Raw genomic sequence first — 20,546 nt, forward strand, 5'->3', positions numbered from 1 at the left:
AGAGTAATCGAGTATGTGGTGGCCCGCTGAGGAACCATGAATTATAAATGAATATAAAACTGAATGAAGGTAATTAATGCAGTGAGATAATTTCTCCCTGTTGAATTATATTTATTTAATTTCAAGAAGAGCCATTTGGTTCCAACTCAACAACTGGAGTAGCTGGGAGTATGGTTTCACACAGCAGTAGGCCTTGTTTTTCTGCCAGAATCACATAAACAGAAGTTCCTTAAGTAAATAACACCTCCAGGCAAGGCTGGCTCCGACTACATGACATTACCTATACGTTTGGGGGTCAATGGCGGTGACTGTAGAGATGGTATCACCTTATTTACGAAGGAGTTATTTCATCCACATGATATAAGCCTGTTTTAAAATTCATCGGAAGAGGCGTGCAAATGTTTTTTTGCTGTTTATATATTCACTGCCGGCATATTTCCCCACAAAAGTACCTTATTCTGTATAAGTATTGGTTTTCCACACCTATAAACTTGGCACTCTGCTTTGGCACTTCTCCTAGGTTAGTTAAAATTTTAAAGAATGTAGTCATATCTGAGTGATTTTTAAGTTCATGCGATTTAAGTTTGGCTTTTATAGTTTGTTTTATAGCCATTTGATTTTAAGAATGGCTTCGATTTGATTTGGTTCACATGTCTACAATTCTTTTCATAAGAGAGTGCTTGCTATGCTTTTTCTGTCTCTATTATTTAGCATTTTTTCAATATGTGCTGCTTTACTTAGACATAAACCTCCAAAAAGTCTGACACATGATCATTCTCTCCATGTTGCCACTTATCTGTCAAGGTGAATATCATTTATGTACACCAGTCTGTTTGTTGCTTCATTGTAGCCACAATGATCATCAGCCATTTTTTTTTAAGTAATGAGCTTTAACTTAATTACTCTTTTGATGACTGTTCACATTTAATTTAATGGATTGTAATCAATTGATCATCTTGACAGCTCTCCACATTACAAACATTATAATGTGGTTTGGCTTTTTTTTGTTTTTTGTAATACTAACACAACATTGGGCATTTATAATTTGATTGTTTTAATTTAGTTCTTAATATTTAGTTCTTAATAAAAATTTGGGTTTTTAGTGTTCTTTAAGGACCTCTCTGTGAGTTCACTTAGCCTGTTTAATTGATTGACAGATGTATCTTTGTTTCTTGTTTTTGTCATCAAGGTATTTTAGTTGGCTACTTGAGTGTATATATATTTTTAGTTAATTACCCCCCTTTTTACAAAATTGTAGCATTGGTTTTATTGCTGGCCATGGTAGTAACGGCTCCGACGCTCATAGAATCCCTATGAGCATGGAAGCTGTTACTGCCATGGCCAGCACTAAAAACCATGATACGGTTTTGTAAAAGGGGGATTACCGTATTTTCTCGCATATAACGCGCGCGTTATACGTGGTTTTTACAAACCGCGCATACCCTTGCGTGTTATACGTGTGAGTGCGTTGTACAAAATTTTTTTTACATAGTTCCCCCCCGACGTCCGATTCACCCCCCCGCAGGACCGCTCGCATGCACCCACACCCCGAAGGACCGCTCGCACGCACTCCCACCCGCACCCCCAGCCTGAAGGACCGCTCGCACCCCCACAGCCTCCGGACCCCCCCCCATCATGTAGAAGCTCCTACCGGTGTCCTGCTGCTTCCTCTTGGCGGTCCTGGCCCTTCTGTGAGCCCTGCGCCTGCGCTGCTTCTTCCGGCGGTCCCGCCCTTTCTCTGACATCAAGCCCTCTTGCCCCGCCGACTCCCCGGCACGATCGGGGCAAGAGGGAGCTCAAGCCCTCTTGCCCCCCCCCCCCCCCGACTCCCTGACACGATCGGGGCAAAAGGGAGCCCAAGCCCTCTTCCCCGCCGACTCCCCAACTCCCCGACAATATCAGGCCAGGAGGGAGCCCAAGTCCTCCTTGCTCTGGCGACCCCCCCCCGCTAGTTGTTCGGGCCAGGAGGGAGCCCAAGTCCTCCTGGCCCTGGCGACCCCCCCCCCCGCTAGTTGTTCGGGCCAGGAGGGAGCCCAAACCCTCCTAGCCAAGGCGACCCCCTACCCCCACCCTGCACTACATTACGGGCAGGAGGGATCCCAGGCCCTCCTGCCCTCGACGCAAACCCCCCTCCCGCCAACGACCGCCCCCCCAAGAACCTCCGACCGCCCCCCCAGCCGACCCGTGACCCCCCCTGGCCGACCCCCACCCCCCTTCCTCGTACCTTTGTGTAGTTGGCCGGACAGATGGGAGCCAAACCCGCCTGTCCGGCAGGCAGCCAATGACGGAATGAGGCCGGATTGGCCCATCCGTCCCTAAGCTCCGCCTATTGGTGGGGCCTAAGGCGCCTGGGCCAATCAGAATAGGCCCGGGAGCCTTAGGTCCCTCCTGGGGGCGGGGCCTTGGACACATGGTCGGGTTGGGCCCATGTACCTCAGGCCCCGCCCCCAGGAGGGACCTAAGGCTCCCGGGCCTATTCTGATTGGCCCAGGCGCCTTATGCCCCACCAGTAGGCGGAGCTTTGGGACGGATGGGCCAATCCGGCCTCATTCCGTCGTTGGCTGCCTGCCGGACAGGCGGGTTTGGCTCCCGTCTGTCTGGCCAACTACACAAAGGTACGGGTAAGGGGGGTGGGGGTGTTGTGGGGGTCGGCCAGGGGGGTCGCGGGTCGGCTGGGGGGGCGGTCGGAGGTTCTTGGGGGGGGCGGTCGTTGGGGAGAGGGGGGTTTGCGTCGAGGGCAGGAGGGCCTGGGATCCCTCCTGCCCGTAATGTAGTGCGGGGTGGGGGAAGGGGGTCGCCGTGGCCAGGAGGGTTTGCGCTCCCTCCTAGCCCGAACAACTAGCGGGGGGGGGGTCGCCAGGGCCAGGAGGACTTGGGCTCCCTCCTGGCCCGAACAACTAGCGGGGGGGGTCGCCAGAGCCAGGAGGGCTTGGGCTCCCTCCTGGCCCGATATTGTCGGGGAGTTGGGGAGTCGGCGGGGCAAGAGGGCTTGGGCTCCCTTTTGCCCCGATCGTGTCGGGGAGTCGGGGGGGGGGGGGCAAGAGGGCTTGAGCTCCCTCTTGCCCCGATCGTGTCTGGGAGTCGGCGGGGCAAGAGGGCTTGACGTCAGAGAAAGGGCGGGACCGCCAAGAGGAAGCAGCAGGACACCAGTAGGAGCTTCTACATGATGGGGGGGGGGTCGGGAGGCTGTGGGGGTGCGAGCGGTCCTTCAGGGTGGGGGTGCGGGTACGTGCGAGCGGTTCTTCGGGGTGGGCGTGCGAGTGGTCCTGCGGGGGGGGGGGGTGAATCGGACATCGGGGTGGGGACAGGACTTCAAGGGGGAGAGGAGAGTCGGGGCGGGTGAAAGGAGAGTCGGGCGGCGACGGGAGAGTCGGGCAGCATGCGCGGTATACAGGTGTGCGCGGTATATAAAAATTTCTGTACATAAATTTGTGTTTTCCGCGCGCTATACCCGTGTGCGCGTTATCTATGTGAAAATACGGTAGTTATTTTGTATGTGACATATTTTAATTACAGTGGTACCTTGGTTTACGAGCATAATTCATTCCAGAAGCATGCTCGTAAACCAAAATACTCGTATAACAAAGCGAGTTTCCCCATAGGAAATAATGTAAACTCGCTTTGATACGTTCCCACCCCCCGAGGCCAGTGGCGCTGCTCTATCCCCCCCCCACGAGATCTGGCATTGCTCCCCCCCCGAAGGCCTCCCCTGCGATCCGGCACCCCCCTCTGGTGATCCGGTACCCCCCCTCGTGATTCGGCACCCCCCCCACCGCAATCTGAAGTCCCCCAGACCCACCCGAACCCGCTTCTTACTGCCATCTAGGCCTCGGCACCGGCACCAAGAATCTCGGAGAGAACGTGAACTCACAGGCCTTGAGCATGCGCAGATGCTCAAGGCCCAGCAAGAAGAGGAGGCCGATCTTCGGGCACCAGTACCAAAGCACAGGACATGCTGGTGCCGAGGCCCAGATGACAGTAAGAAGCGGGTTCGGGTGGGTCTGGGGGACTTCAGATTGCAGCCGGGGGGGGGTGCCGTGCCGAATCACGGCGGGGGGGGTACCGGATCACCAGGGGGGGTGCCGGATCGCAGGGGAAGCCTTCGGGGGGGGAGCAATGCCAGATCTCGTTGGGGGTGGATAGAGCAGCGCTGAATCGCGGCGGGGGATGCCAGATCGCGGGGGGGGAGGGTGCCGGATTGCGGGGGGCGCCACTCGCAAATCGAAGCATGCTCGGTTTCCGAGGCGCCGATTTTGCGAATGTTTTGCTCGTCTTGCAAAACACTCGCAAACCGATGCACTCATAAACCGAGGTACCACTGTATATTGGTTTTATAACATAGTGTTTTACATTTTATAAAGATGATTTTTAGCCATGCATGTTATGTTTTTATGTTATTTATTTGATATGATTTTATGTATTCATTTGTATTATCCTTTGACAAGCAAGCAGCATATTTTCACATGTGGATGACATCATCCACAGAGCCCGGTATGGTAAACGTGCATTGCCACTTTAAGTTTTTAGAAACTTTGCGACTGCCCGCACCACACATGTGAGTCTCACTCAACATCAGCTCATGGTACCTCAGTGCTATTTTTATGGACTCCATCCAAAGCTCATTGCCTTCCTATCAATGCTTTTTCTATTTTTTGACCTTTGGCTTTATTTCTTGTTTTCTTATTTAGTGTTCTTCTTTGGTCTGTATTAAAAATAATATATACGTATTTTTTTGTATCTCAGTCAGCCCTTTCGGCCCTATTTTTCCTATTTTGGCGGTTCTCATTCTGGCGGTTCTCATTCTCAGTATCATCTTTGAATCTTTTGACCTTGCCACTGAGATTTTTCCATCCATGTCTAAACCTTTGAGCAGTTTCAAAAAGTGCTGTCGGTGCCAGCGTTCTGTTTCAATCACTAGCCTGCACAGTTGGTACTTACAGTGTTTGGGGTCTGAGCTTTGAGTAGACACTTGTACTTATTGTTGTTCTACACTATGGAAATGCTCGTTAAAGGATCTACGTATCCAGCAGAAGAAGTTGTTCGGCTCGACCAAGGACTTCAGTGATAAATCCAAGCCATCAGTACCGGTGGTACCAGCATTGACATCGGAAGCTGTTTATCGGGAAAGCTTGCTAATAAGCCTCCTCTTCCCAACAAGTGTCAAGACCTCTTCAGGATCAAGCCCCTTGATGCAGGCCAAGTGTCGATGCCATCGATCTCCTTCAGTGCAGGCTGTCTCCTATGGGGGGCATGCATCCTCATCAAGGTCTTCAACCCTTCAACACCCTGCAGCATCAATGGTACTGGCTGTTGAGCCAAGGGTACCAATGTAACTCCCTTGGTACCATCCCAACCTGAGCGTAGCACTTCGATTCCAGATCTACAATGAGGTGTCGATGCTCTGCATTGATATTTTGCTTTGCAGCATAGACGAACATCAACATTGTATGCTTCTAGATCCAAAAGATCATCACGTCATTGTCATTGTCATTGGATCGGTACCACCATCATCGAAGAAGCTCTTCTTGACACACTCACATTCATCAGCCTAGAAAATCTTCATCCTACAGATAATCTCCTGGGATACAAGAAGATGATTCTGACATGTCTCATCACAGTACTGAGTATGAGCTTACATTTTCTGCTCCTGAATCCTATGATATCCCTTCATATCTGTCGTCTCCTCCTCCTAGAAGATCATCTCCTCCAGAGGGACTTTCATTTACCAAGTATATCAGACAGTTGGGGAAAGCACTTCCTGTCAAACTGGAGGCAGACACTGAGCCCTGAGCAGAACTCCTTGATGCTTTGGATGATGATGAGTTTTGGATTATGATGCTTTGGATTATAAAGAGCTTCTTAAGTTGCCTCTACACAATCTCCTCAAAGAGGTGCTCTTTAAGAAATGGGAGAACCCTTTTTCTGTCACTATAGCTCCTAGAAAGATTGACTCTCTTTATAGAATACAATCTTGCCCTGATTTGATAAACCGGAACTACCACACCAATCGTTTGCTTGTTGAATCCTCAATTTCCAGGGTTATGCCTCTAGCCTATCAGGACATGAGGGTCGTACTATGGATAAATTTGGTAGCCGTCTTTACCAGAACTCTTATGTTGGACAACTAAGTTCTTAATTACAAGCTCTACATGTCTTCTTACCTTAAACATCTCATAAAGAAGTTGGCTGATTTTGAACAGCATATTCCATCTGACCACCTAACAGATTTTCAACAGACTTCTCAAAGTCTATTTCAAACATGAAAATTTATGGCAAGAACAGCATTTGAGATGTCATCCAGAACATCAGCAATGTCTGTTGCTATGAGATGTCTTGCTTGTCTGTGAGTCTCCGACATGGATATCAATCTTCAGGACCCGTTGGCCAACATCCCTTGTCTTGGTGAAGAAATCTTCAGCAACAGGACTGAGGATGCTATTCAACGATTTACTTGGCATGAGCAGAGTTGGAATAATTTAACAGGATCTAAGACTAAGGCTCAACCATCTAAGCCTCCACCACAGAAGAAACAGAAACAACAGAGACCTTAGAAAACCTCAGTCTTCTGTTCCTTAGAAACCAGCCCAGTGTTTTTGATGTGCTTTTAGAGAGCATAGCCAAAATTCATTACATTACATTACATTACATTACATTACATTACGGATTTCTATTCCGCCTATACCTTGCAGTTCAAGGCGGATTACAAAAGATTTGACTGGACATTTCCAGTGATGATCACATTACAGAGGATTTTACTGGACATTTTCCAGTGAGGATACAATTTTTTTATTTTTTTTTTTTTATTTTTTTTTTCTTGGGGATCTTATGGGTTGGATAGAAAACTGACAGTGCCTAGCAGTGTGATATTAGCAAATGGAATACAGTTAGAGTAAGCAAGATTACAATCTTTTTATGGTCTGTTTACTTGAAGGGTGATTAGGTGTGATAATTGGGGGAGGATTGTCTGGTGGTAGATGAGTTCAGTCGAGGTAGGTGAATTATCTGGAGGTAGGTGAACTTAGCTGAAGGTATGTGAAGTGGTTTAAGGTTTTTGGATGAATTTTTTGAAAAGCAGGGTTTTGATTTCTTTACGGAATGTTTTGAAGTCGTCCGATGTTGTCAGCAGGTTGGAGATGGAATGGTTGAGTTTTGCTGCTTGTGTTGCCAGAAGGTTGTCAAACATTTTCTTGCGTTGTGTGCCTTTGAGTGGAGGGAAGGCAAAAGGATTTGGGGTTCTTCTTTGTCTTGTGGTGGAGATCTGGTTTAAGCGGTTGTTTAGGTAGGATGGGGAAGAGCCTTGTACTGCTTTGAATAATAGGCAGAGGAATTTGAATTGAATTCGTGCTTGTATGGGTAGCCAGTGGGAGTCTAAGAAGGCGGTTGTTATGTGATCATATTTTCTGAGTGAGTAGATCAGTCTGAGGGCGGTGTTTTGTATGGTCTGGAGTTGCTTTATCATAATGGCTGGACAAGGAAGATATAGGGAGTTGCAATAGTCCAGCAGACCTAAGACTAGGGATTGTACGACTAGTCTGAATTGTGTTTGGTTGAAGAATTTTCTGATTTTGCGTAGGTTTCTCATGGTTAGGAAAGCTTTCTGGGTCGTCTTGTTGATTTGGGACTGCATTGTGCAACATCTGTCTATGGTGACTCCTAGTAGTTTTAGTTCGGGTTGTATTGGGTATTTGTTATTTTTGATTATCAGTTCTGTGATGGTAGGAGATTTGGCTTTTTCGAGTAGGAGGAATTTTGTTTTTTCTGAGTTTAGTTTTAGTTTGTGATCCATCATCCATTTTTCTACTGTATCTAGGGTTGTTTCCAGCTTTGCGGTGGTGGTGGGCTCTGAAGGGTCGAAGGGGAGGAGTATGGTGATGTCGTCTGCGTAGCTAAAGGATGTGACATTTAGGTTATCTAAGGTGGCTCCTAGGGAGGAGATAAAGAGGTTGAAGAGTGTAGGTGAGAGAGGTGATCCTTGTGGAACTCCGCAGGGATTTGCCCATGGCTCTGATTTGATATCATTGTATTTTACCCTATAGGTTCTTGATTTGAGGAACCCTTGAAACCAATTGTAAACTTTGCCAGAGATCCCTATGGCGTCGAGTATCTGTAGTAATATGGTGTGGTCAACTAGGTCAAATGCAGCAGAGAGGTCAAGTTGTATTAGTATCATCTTTTTTCCTTTACTGATGTGTTGCCGGGCTGTATCTAGAAGAGAGACAAGTAGTGTTTCTGTACTATGGTTGGTTCGAAATCCTGATTGTGAGGGGTGGAGTAGGTTATGTTTTTCCAGGTATATTGTGAGGTATTGTGTGACTAGGCCTTCTATTATTTTGACGTATATTGGAATTGAAGCGATAGGTCTGTAGTTGGAGGGGCTATCTATTGGGCCTTTGTGATCTTTCATGATTGGGGTGATTAAGATCTCTCCTAAGTCCTGTGGGAATTGGCCTTCTGTTAGTGTGGTTTGAATCCATAACATAAAATTCCTCCTTGTCAGCCTCTTCCCCAACCCATCGGAGGCTAACTTCTCTTGTATCATTGGCGCTGGACTCTCCACACCACAGACACCTGGATCCTCAAGGAAGTTTACTCTCTCCATTTTATCACTATTCCTCCAGACCACCTTCCAAGAGAGTCCTTTTTCACATGACAACAGATGTCCCTTCTTTAGGAAATTGGAGCTCTACTTCAGTTAAATGCCATAAGAACATAAGAATTTGCCTCCGCTGGGTCAGACCAGAGGTCCATTGCGCCTAGCGGTCCGCTCCCGTGGCGGCCCATCAGGTCCATGACCTCTAAAGTGATCTTTTGTCTAGAACCTGGGGTTCTACTCCAGGTATTTCCTAATTCCAAAGAAGACAGGAGGTCTTCATCCAATTCTCGACCTTTGAGCCTTAAATATCTTGTCAAAGAAAAGTTTTGCATGCTGTCTCTAGGAACCTTATATCCACTTCTAGAATGAAATGATTGGCTGTGCTCTCTAGACCTCAAAGCGGCTTACACACAAACTTCCATACATCCCGATCACAGAAAGTTTCTGCGTTTTCGAATAACTCATCAACACTTCCAGTACAAAGTTCTGCCATTCTGCCTAGCTTCTTCTCCAAGAGTATTCACCAATGAGTCCTTTTACTAAAGTGCACTAGCCAATTTAGCACATGCCACCTCTAGTTGTCTGGGATCTTAATGTAGTAAAATTGCCAGTCTGATGAAGCCACCATTTGAACCACTGGTATCTACTCATTTTAAGTTTTTCACTTTGAAAGTGGTCTTCTTGATCTCTATCACTTCTGCTCGTCGAGTGAGTGAACTTCAATCATTAGTTTCCAACCCACCGTTCACAGTATTTCATCATGACAAGGTGGTTATCAGGACCCATCCTAAATTCCTCCCAAAAGTCATCACGAAATTTCACCTGAATCAATCCATTGTGCTTCCATTTTTTTTCCCCAAAGCTTCATTCACATCCTGGAGAAACAGCTCTTCACTCTTTGGACTGTAAGTGTGCCTTGGCTTACTACATACAAAGGGTTAAGTCACAGAGGACTTCACCTCAATTGTTCATCTCTTTTGACCCTAACAGATTGGGTCAGCCTGAACCCAAGAAAACTAATTCCACATGGTTAGCGGCCTGTATTTCCTTCTGCTATGCTCAGGCTGGGCTGCAGCTTGAAATGGCAGCATCAGTAGCTTCCGTACGGTCCACTCCTGTTGATAAAATTTGCAAAGCTGCCACTTGGTCTTCAATTCACACATTCACATCTCACTACTGTCTTGAATCCTTTTCCAGATAACATGGTCATTTCGGCCAAGCAGTATTACAGAATTTATTTTCTTCTTAATGACTAACTCACCCATTCCAGTAAGCTAGGGAGAATCACATGTAAGAATATGCTGCCTGCTTGTCCAGGGATAAAAAAACATTTAATTACCATAACAGGTGTTATCCAGAGACAGCAGGCAGATATTCTTATATCCCTCCCACCTTCCCTGGTTAGTTTCTTAGCTTGCTTAAGAAACTGAGGTACTGCGAGCTGACATCGGGCAGGAAGGCACTCAAACATGCGTGCTGTGGGCAGTCGCAAAGTTTCTAAAAACTTAGTGGCAATGCCCTTTTACCACTGTCTGTACTGGACTCCATAGATAATGTCACCTACATGTGAGTATCTGCCTGCTGTCCCTGGATAACACCTGTTACGGTAAGTAACTGTGCTTTTTTTTTCAGTTCGGACCCCCAATGCAGGCAGTTTGTGCTGAAACATGGCCCGTGTTGGGTCTTTCAATAAATTGAACTTCATTGTCCCAATCTCTGAGTCCCTTGGTTCTGTTTTTTTCCTCTACTCCATATTGAAGGCAGGCTCAGGGATCCTGCCCTAAATTCAGGGGACTGCTAGACACATTGCACTAGAAAGAAAGATTAGGTTCTTACCTTGATAATCTTCTTTCTTGTAAATGTGTCTAGTAATCCTGAAGTCCCCACCCTGTCATTACTTTGCACCTGATTTCTGTCTTAGTCAGAGTGTGAGTTGAGACTGGAGAATGCTTCTGCCACTCAGCTAGGATGAGTCTGTTTAAAAAACAACAAAGGTCAGGTATTTTGACCTGATAAATGGTTATGTGAGTAACTACAAGCTGGTTGCACACAATTTCTATTTTGATCTTTGTTAACTTTGTTTGTTATACTTGTTACAGAGCAGAACAGAATTTGACTGTCGGAGATTTCCCGTATCCCTCCTTCTTTTCATGTCTCCTTTTAAGAGTATTTTTGACTGCTTTGGGAAAAACTGAGGGAGCTTGGCACAGCCTTCTGGGAAGGAGGCGGAGCTGAAAGATGTGTGACATCCTTTCGCAGCAACTTGCACGTTCAGGGACAAAACGCTACTGTTCAGGACTACTAGACACATTTGCAAGAGAGAAGATTGAGGTAAGAACCTAATTTTTCTATCGTTGAGTCCTAGATATTATTTTACAGACTGTAATGCTAGCTAAACTGTAACATGTTGATTGGTTTGGCTACACTGTCAAAATTGGCTGCCATAGCCTTGATGAAAGGTGGCTAAACTTTAGTGTATTCCTCAGATTTACTTTTAGATAAACATGATTAATTTTTCCATAACTTTTGTGGTTTCTATTATTAGCCCATCTTCAATAGGCAGGAGGCTCAGTATGTCTGATAAACTTCTATGTATACCACTACTGAAGAGTTACAGAGAAGAAGAGAGTGTGAACATGAGGTAGTTTGTTCTATGGGGTCCTTTTTCTAAGGCGTGTTAACAGATTTACCGTGCGCTAAATGTCATTCAGTCCTTAAGAATATAATGGGCTACAGGGCATTTATAGTACACTAATCAATAGCATGTGGCTAAATCCATTAGTGCATCTTAGTAAAAGGACCCCTAAATGCCTTGATCCCTCATTGACATTCAATGGAGGAAGCTGGAGTCTGGAAAAACAGATTGTGAACTGCATTACCCCTAAGTATAAGGTGACCATACTTCCCGTTTTGAATGGGACAGTCCCGTTTTCGGATCCCCTGTCCCGTTGTCCCCACACACAGCTTCAGGACGCCAAAATGTCCCGTTTTCAGGGACAGCGTCCCGAAGCTGTGCGCAGGGACAACGGGACAGGCGATCGCTTCCTGTCCCTCTCCTGTCGCCCCCCCCAAAAAAAAAAGCCTCCCTCCAGGCCTGATTTAGGTCCACCGCCGCTGCTCTTCTGCTGCCACTACTCGCACCCAGAAGCCTTCTTCCTGACGTCAATTCTGACGTCGGAGAGGACGTTCCGGGCCAGCCAATCGCTGCCTGGCTGGCCCAGAACGTCCTCTCCGACGTCAGAATTGACGTCGGGAAGAAGGCTTCCAGGTGCGAGTAGTGGCACCAGAGGAGCAGCGGCGGTGAACCTAAATCGGACCTGGAGGGAGGCTTTTGTTTTCTGGGGGGGAGAGGGGAGAAAGGAGGTAGGCAGGTAGGCTGGCTGGCTCTGGGGGAGGGAGGGAGGTAGGCAGGCTCTGGGAGAGGCAGGCAGGCTGGCTGACTTTGGGGGAGGCAGGCAGGCAGGCTTGCTGACTTTGGGGGAGGCAGGCAGGCAGGCTCTGGGGGAGATAGGCAGGCAGGCTCTGGGGGAGGTAGGCAGGCAGGCAGGCAGGCAGGCAGGCAGGCTCTGGGGGAGGGAGGCAGGCAGGCAGGCTCTGGGGGAGATAGGCAGGCAGGCTGGCTGGATGGCTCTGGGGGAGGAAGGCAGGCAGACTGGCTGACTTTGGGGGAGACAGGCAGACTGGCTTTAGAGGAGGCTGGCTTTGGGGGAGGTAGGCCGGCAGGCTTTTTGGGAGGGGCTGGGACAGAGGCTAGAAGGCAGTGAGGGGACATAGGAAGGAGGGATGAAGGAAGGAAGGAGAGAAAACGGCAGAAAAGGGGGGGTTGTAAGTAGAAGAAAGACTAGAGAGATAAAGGCCTGGACCAAAGGGGAAAGACAGGAGGCAGAAGCAGGACTTTGGGAGGTGCAGACAGAGGGGGAGAGCCCCTGAGGAAGAGCAGAGAGAGGCAAGATCATAACAGAGGAGGGAGAGAGGGAGACCTGGAACATAGGTACAAAGGAGAACTGACACTGGATCTGGGGGCACTAAGGACATAGGAAGGAGGCACTGGGGGCACTAAGGACATAGGAAGGAGGCGCTGGGGACACTAAGGACATAGGAAGGCACTGGGGGGCACTAAGGATATAGGAAGGAGGGAGGGAGGGAATAGAAAGGGACAATTGTTGGGCCTGAGTGCAGAAAGAAATGAAAGATAGGATGCACAGTCAGAAGGAAACGCAACCAGAGACTCATGAAATCACCAGACAGCAAAGGTAGGAAAAATGATTTTATTTTCAATTTAGTGATAAAAATGTGTCAGTTTTGAGAATTTATATCTGCTGTCTATATTTTGCACTATATTTGTCTATTTTTCTATAGTTACTGAGGTGACATGGTTGAAAACCCCCCAAATATAAATGATAATTAACATTTTCTCTGCATATAGGGTGCTTTGTGTTTTTTTAAATTTTATGGTTACCATAATGAAATAATAAGATAATGTGTGTACATGAAAAATGAATGGAAGACATTGGGGGTGGGGCTAGGGCGGGATTGGGGGCGGGACTGAATATTAATAGATGTCCCATTTTGATGAAAAAAAATAAATGGTCACATTACCTATGTATAAATAATTCTAATACAGAAAAAGATAGTGTGGCAAAACTAGTTTGTTTGTTTTTTGTGTTTACTGAGGCCTTTGGCTTCCCCCTTTCCTTGCAGTCTTTAATTTGAGGGACAAATGGCTAGTCTTAGGCTAGTCTTTTGTAGGTGGTGATCTTACCCATGCAACACTGAAGCAGAGTAAAGCTTAGCAACATACTTTCCAATATCTTCCAGGCATTGTAAGGTTGCAACATTCTTTATTGTGATTGGCCAAGAAGCCAGTGCTCTGTGCTGTCACTGGTTGTTGAGGTACTAGTCTGGAATTCAGTAGAACGCTGCAGTCTGCCTGAGAAACACAGTCCTCTAGAACTGCCCCACTTTAGGGAGTGTTTATTGTACAGTCCCCTTTTTGTTTATTATAACTTTACAGACCACTATAATATTTTTCCTAAAACGGATTAGTTTTTGTAGCCCTGAGTCTGGACAGTGTTCCTAGCCTTTTTGTAGTTGTATTTGGTTATCACTGGGTTTTGTGAGATCTCAGTGTCCTTATAAGTCACAGGGAATAGATTGCAGGGTGGGGTATTTGCCCAGATGTGAGAACCCAAATGGTTGGTGGTAATTGCTAGTGGAGGTGCATATGGTGCAGTCGTAGCTTGAGCGGTGTTTAGTACGAGCCTACAAATAGTACTGAGGCATTATGTGACAAATGATATCTATAAATGTTTGAGGCTTAGGGCTGATAAATAATAAAAGATCCTGAGCACTCAGTTACATGAAAATGCTAAAGCACGGGTAACTAAGCTTCACCCATTTAACGAGTGAGGAGCCTGAAGATCCCAAGGCATCCAGAGAAGAGCAAATCAGTACCAGCATTGGCAGGAAGACCCCAGTACAATGAGGACATCATTAGAACTGGCAGTGATATTCAAGCTCTTCTGGATAACCTGGATGTGCAAAACGTTTCCTTATAAAATGTTATCTTGGAGGGCATTTTGTAAATGGGACTTAGGAGGTACAACAATTATTTCCTCTCTGTACTGTAGAAGGAAAAACACCTTCAAGACACTGCACAAAGGATAAAGAAGCAAAAGTAAAATGATTCAGAGCAGGCAGAGGAGGGATGGCTGACATCTCCTTACAAACTGAATGTAAACTGATGGCATGGTTTGTAAGATCGGAATGGCAGAACACTTGGGTCATGTATAAGCAATGTCAGGAACAGGTAGCTGTCAGAGAATGGAGAAAAGCAAAGCACAAGCTTTATGCTAGAAAACTACTCTGTAACATCAGCAAGAGACAGCTTAAAAAGTAAAAAACCTAAAGTGTGAAAACCTACAACCTTTGTCTTTAATAATATGTTCATCACATCTTTATTAAACCACTTTATAATTTCTGTAACATGTAACAAGATTAGCAATTAAAACACATTTAATAGGTAGCATAGGTAACACAATTTTAGGGGACCTGCTTCCATTTTGAGAATCCTTAGATAAAGCAAGACAGTATTGTATTTATATGAGCACACCATGGATGAATCACAAGTTTCTGGGTTCCTGGGCTAACCAGCACATAACCTTCCCCCCCTCCTTTTTATTTTTTGCTAGTTGCAATTACCAAGTGCATAGTTTTACTATTCATATACAAGGAGCACAATATACTGTACATGCAACGATACAAATGCTTTAAATTTTTACAAGTATGCATATAACTAGGGTTACCAAACATCTGGATTTACCCGAACATGTCCTTTTTTTAGAGGACTATCCAGGTGTCCGGATGGCTTTCTCCCCTGTCCAGGGAGAAAGTGTCTAAAGCCCTAACCTGTCTGCCCTGTCCCCCACCTAACTCTGGGCTTAGCTGAAATCGAATCTTTGGACTGGCCAGCAGCAGCAGGGAGGTGAGCCTGCTGCTGTCGGCCTGTCTAGAGTGTCCGGCCTACTCGCAAACAGGAAGTCATTCCAGATAGAAGGCTTCCAAGGCAGGACAGCAGCAGCAGGCTCAACTCACTGCTGTTGCCACCAAGTTGGAGGTAAGGGGGTACTCCAGGACCAAGTTGAGAAATACTGTTTTAGAGGACTGACCGGGTGCCTGGAAAGATTTCCAAAACCCATCAGTTTGTCCGGGTTTTGGAAGTCCCTGACTAGAGAATGACACGGGGAAAAAATTTGTCCCCGTCACTGCACCGTCCCCGGCCCACCATCCTCTGCACCGCCCCGTCACCGCCGTTCCCTTCACCGCCCCGTCACCGCCATTGCCATCCCATTCACCGCCCTGTCATCGTCCCCGCAGCATCCATATAAGCCTCAGTACTGCGAAACACCATGAAGACAGAAGAGAGTCCTGCCACTACTACTACTGCACTGAGAATCTGTTTCAGTGCCTCTGCCCTGTAGTAAAAAACAGAACATAAAATAAATCAATTGACTTGTCCTCCCTTGCAATGATATGTCCCCCATGTTCACCTATAGCTCGAATCAGGTCAATTGTGCACACTAAAAATGCAGGAGGATCTGGAACGTGAGTGCAGGCAGGCAGTGATACAAAAACAGCAGACACCTGACCGATTGCAGCGTTCCGCCATCTTCCTCCCTCCACCTCACCTTAGATGTAGAGTATGCCGGCTTTCTTTTTCGCCCAGCTGCACGCGCGGCTGCTCATTTGTTCAATATTCTCCTCTGACGCAACCGGAAACAGAAAGTTGCAAGAGAGGAGAAGATTGAACAACTCGAGCAGCCGCGCGTGCGGCTGGGCGAAAAAGAAAGCCGGCATACTCTACATCAATGTTTTTCAACTTTTTTATACCCGTGGACCAGCAGAAATAAAAGAATTATTTTGTGGATAGGCAAACTACTAGGACTAAAATTTTAAAACCCTGTTTCCGCCCAATCTCCACAAGCTCAGTCACCTCAGTAACTATAGAAAAATAGACAAATATAGTGCAAAATATAGACAGCAGATATAAATTCTCAAAACTGACACATTTTGATCACTAAATTGAAAATAAAATCATTTTTCCTACCTTTGCTGTCTGGTGATTGATTTCATGAGTCTATGGTTGCGTTTCTTTCTGTCTGTGTATCCTTTCTTTCACTTCTTTCTTTCTGCACTCAGGCCCAAGAATTGTCCCTTTCTATTCCCTCCCTCTTTCCTTCCTATGTCCTTAGTGCCCCCGGTGCCTCCTTCCCATGTCTTTAGTGCCCCCGGTGCCTCCTTCCCATGTCCTTAGTGCCCCTTCCTGTCTTTAGTGCCCCCAGTGGAGTATAGCAGATAAAGAGGTGGGGTGGGGTGGAGTGGGGGGGCAGAGAGAATAGTAGCTAACTGATACCACTGTAATTATTCTTCGCTGATTTTCCAGCTCTTCTTGTTGTAAACCGCCTCAAACTACCATGGCTTTGGCGGTATATAAGAATTAAAATTATTATTATTATTATTATTCATGCTGCTAGTATTGAATGATGGCATGTCTGTGCTTTTCCCTGTTACAGTCCCACAGACTCCTTTCTTCCACCTAAACCACCAGTCTATGCCTCTTGTACAATAGTATGTTGCACTAGATAGCGATACTCCCTTTCACCTGTAAGTCACACAGAGTGGTCAGCATGCAAATATCCTCCATGTCAGGCTTAGCTAGTCCTGGTTTTACTCCAGGTTTCAACTTGTTTTTTACTTCCATGCATGAGAAGTGCATCAACACCAACACCTCTGATGAATCCCTCCAACTTCATCTCCAGGATATTCAATACCCAGAATGGCTCATCCTAAAATCAGTTCTGCCATGACATCCTTGTACAGCTTCAGGATTTCTATGACTTGCGTCATGTTTGTCTAGTCCTGACATCTCAGGATTCTTTCAATGTGACCTGTCTCCAGTGACATCTAATAGATCACTAATCTCTCTAATATGAGTACCGGTAATGTGAAATGCCACTTGTTGACATCCTGAATGACACCCTCTGCTTCCTGCTTCTCACATAGCTCTTGCTCACCTTTCAGTCTAGTAGAAATAACCTACTATTTTTTGGCACTTTCTGATCAGTATAAAGAAAAGGTAGGCATGTGAAGCAGTCTGACTACTCCAGATGTTACTGGTGAAATGCATGTTACTACCTTCAACTTTAACCAGCTGTGCCTGCAGCTAGGCATGATATTGAGGTGGCTTTGGATCACCCACTTATTAAATGTTATTTTGGACACTTGGCAATTGGGGGCTAAAAGATAAAGTAATTTCTTGAGTCCCAGATTTTCAACCACTTGCAGGGGCTAATCATTCAGGAGAATCATTTCCTTGAGGATACAAGCTTTGATGCTGCCTGCCACTTGCACTAGGACAGTGATGCCAGACATCACCCCATTTCTTCCATGGTGGCTGGCTTAGGCAGACATCGAAGTAAAGAGGCTGGGGGACCAGATTGGAAAATAGATTTCCTCTTTTTTGTCCCCAGTCTAGTATCATCATCCTACCTTGAACCTTGCTCAGAAGAATAGTATTATATTTTGCACTGTAGAAAGATGACCCTTAGCCCTTCTCAAGCAATGACCTTCTGATAGTACCCCTGGCCCCATCACAGTACATATTGAGCAATCGCAAGCTGGCCCTGTTCCATTGTACTATTTGATTTGGCTGCCAAGGAGCCACAAGTTTTTTCATACTTTTTGGGTGTGGAACTCTTTAAGTGCTGCAACTAACTTTCAATTTTCTCGTTATACTCCAATTTATTATAATCCTGAGTTCCAGTTTCATTAGTTTATTGACTCTGGGAACAAAAGGGCCTGACAACCTGGGGTCAACTTTATAATGACGATGACTTGATATTGAGTTTATAGTCTTCCTCCCTTGCATCATTATGCTTATTTACAACTCGTACATTTTCTGTCCTCTAAGTGGTTTAGGCCATGCTTGATTGGTTCACACACTTTTTTGGAAGATGTATGTGAAGATTTTCATTCTACTAGATTTTAGGGATCTTGATTTGAGATATAGAACTAAGTGGAAACAAGAATTAGGGTAAACATACTTGCCAGAAGAATGGGAGGCCATGGAAAGTGCTCTCTCAAAAATTGCAACTACATCCAATATTAAGATTTTGTACCGTTGGTACTGTATTTAACACCAGATCGTTTTCACGGTTGGTTTCCTAATGTTTCTGCTTTATGCTGGGACAGGAACAGTAGGACCCATTTGGTGGTCCTGTTTGAAGGCAGAGGTCTTTTGGAGGACCATTTGTTTCCAGATAAAGTGGATTACAGGATTGACCTTGGTATCTTTCTACTAAATAGGGAGATTCCTGGTCTGCAAAAATAGCAAAATTCTTTGGTTCAAGGGTATAGATAGAGGATTACTGCACAGGTCCTGGACCTGTTGGGCTGCCGTGTGAGCGGGCTGCTGGGCACGATGGACCTCAGGTCTGACCCAGCGGAGGCATTGCTTATGTTCTTATATTACATGTTGCTAAACTCACCTTTGTCTCTGCTTGGAAAAGCCCAGATGTCCCGTTGTTTACTAAGTGGAGATCTAGACTACACACAGTATATAAGATGGAAAAGCTGACCACAATTAGATGCAAAACCTTGTCTAAATGGATGAAAATCTGGGGGATCATTTTAAAAAAATTGAACTTTGTGGGTGAATAGGCTGATATTTGCCTTTTTTTCTAAGGGCCCTATCGTCCTAGTTTAATGCTTTATGATTACTTTCCTTTTTCCTTTCCCTCTGCCCCCTCCCCTTCTTTTTTTTTTTCTTCTTGTTGTTTATTTCTTTTGTTTTATATAAAAATAGAAATGTTTTAGCAAGATGGCTCATTTCTTTCATAAAAGAACTGTTTTATATTGCTAGTTGGATTGTATCTTGAATCTTGTACTTATTGTTCTCCTTACAATTTGTTCAATAAAGGACTTTATAAAAAAAAAAAAAAAAATCTGTATCTGACAAAAGCTGCTCAATACATTTCCCATCAGGAAAAAGAATACACTACTGTAGTCTATTGTCTTTACCTGCTACTGTTCTTTTGTTCCTCTACCCTGTACTACCTCTGCTCTCCTTTGCCCAATCTGTGGAGATAGAAGCAGGTAATTGGTCTTTCAGAGTCGCACTGGAAGCTGAACTGTTGGTTACTATGGCCCAGCCTCACTAAAGAGAGATTTCTTTAAGAGAACCAAGTTCTCAAGATAGAGGTGCTAAACCTCTCTCTGGACACTGTCAAGGAATTTGTTCACTACTGGGGATGCTTAAGCACCCACAGAACTGGCTCCTATGGGCTGGGTTTCTGGAATCTCTCTTCTTCCCCATTGGTGCTACTGCTGGTCCTAGATCTCTCAGAAGCATCAACTGACAACTTCTGCTTCTACCCCCATGTCCATGCCTAGATGTAATTAGACTAGATTGCAAGCTCTGAGGAGAAAGGGCTTCCTTTCTCTCTTATGTGTCTGTACAGTTCTGCATAAGCCTGTAGTACATTAGAAATAAAAATAAATAATAGATGATCTGCCCTGCTTGTATTTTTTTTTTCTCTCAAGTTTATAGAGCCATAGACCCTGAGGTTTAGAACTCATTTTTATGTGGTGGTGACAGAAGAACATCTTTCTTATGTATCTTTGTCATCATCTGTTTGGGCTCTTTTCTCCCATCCCCTTTCCCTTTACCATGCTGAATCTGGCTCCATATCTACAGACTGCTTCAGATTTGTTTCTATTTCTCTCTGTCTAAGCCCTGCTTGTGCTCTTATGATGTTTTCTCTAATTTGTGATTGATGGGCGAGAGTGCAGGAGTCTGGCAGCCTGTGTGCTTTGTGGTTAGTTAGCGTTTATATACTAGAGAACATATGCAGAAGAACAAATGCCAAACATTTTGAAAATTAATTCTCCTGAAATTTTGCTATTACCTTTTCCAGTTTCTATTTATCATTGTAAATTCTTCTCTGGTTTTATTTAACTGCTGTAAACCAAGTCAAGTTTTCTTAGAATGATGACTCAGTATATAAAGTTAAGCTTTAGTTTAGTTTAGTTTAAATGAGGTGGAGACATGTAGAATTAGGCTGGTTATGTGGTAGGTGAAGTCCACCAAAGTGCTTTTAAAACTTATTGGTGCAATCAAGAATATGAACAGTAAAAAGACATAAAGCCGTGTAATGTCTTTTCTGTGAATTTTCTTGGCAGGAAAAGGAAATAATTTTTAACATGGCAGGAAAAGGAAATAATTTTTAACACATTTTCTCCCATAGAACACAATAGAAGCTTTCTATGGAAAGGGAGGCCTGGACAGACTTGCAGCTGATTCTAGGCTTTCTGAGAGTGAGCATCCCCAATTTTGTGGTTCAGGGGTATAGTTACTGTATCAGTCCTACAGAAACCTGGATTCCTTACTACCTGA

At 45.3% G+C, this 20,546-nt stretch overlaps 1 protein-coding gene across 6 annotated transcripts in view; it reads left to right on the top strand.

Annotated features, from left to right (window-relative positions):
• Positions 1-20,546, top strand: part of SCN8A (sodium voltage-gated channel alpha subunit 8) — a 411,930-nt gene that overhangs the window by 146,415 nt on the left and 244,969 nt on the right. The window lies entirely within an intron of this gene.

Source organism: Geotrypetes seraphini, chromosome 3 (assembly GCF_902459505.1).
Source record: "Geotrypetes seraphini chromosome 3, aGeoSer1.1, whole genome shotgun sequence".
Lineage (NCBI taxonomy): Eukaryota > Metazoa > Chordata > Amphibia > Gymnophiona > Dermophiidae > Geotrypetes > Geotrypetes seraphini.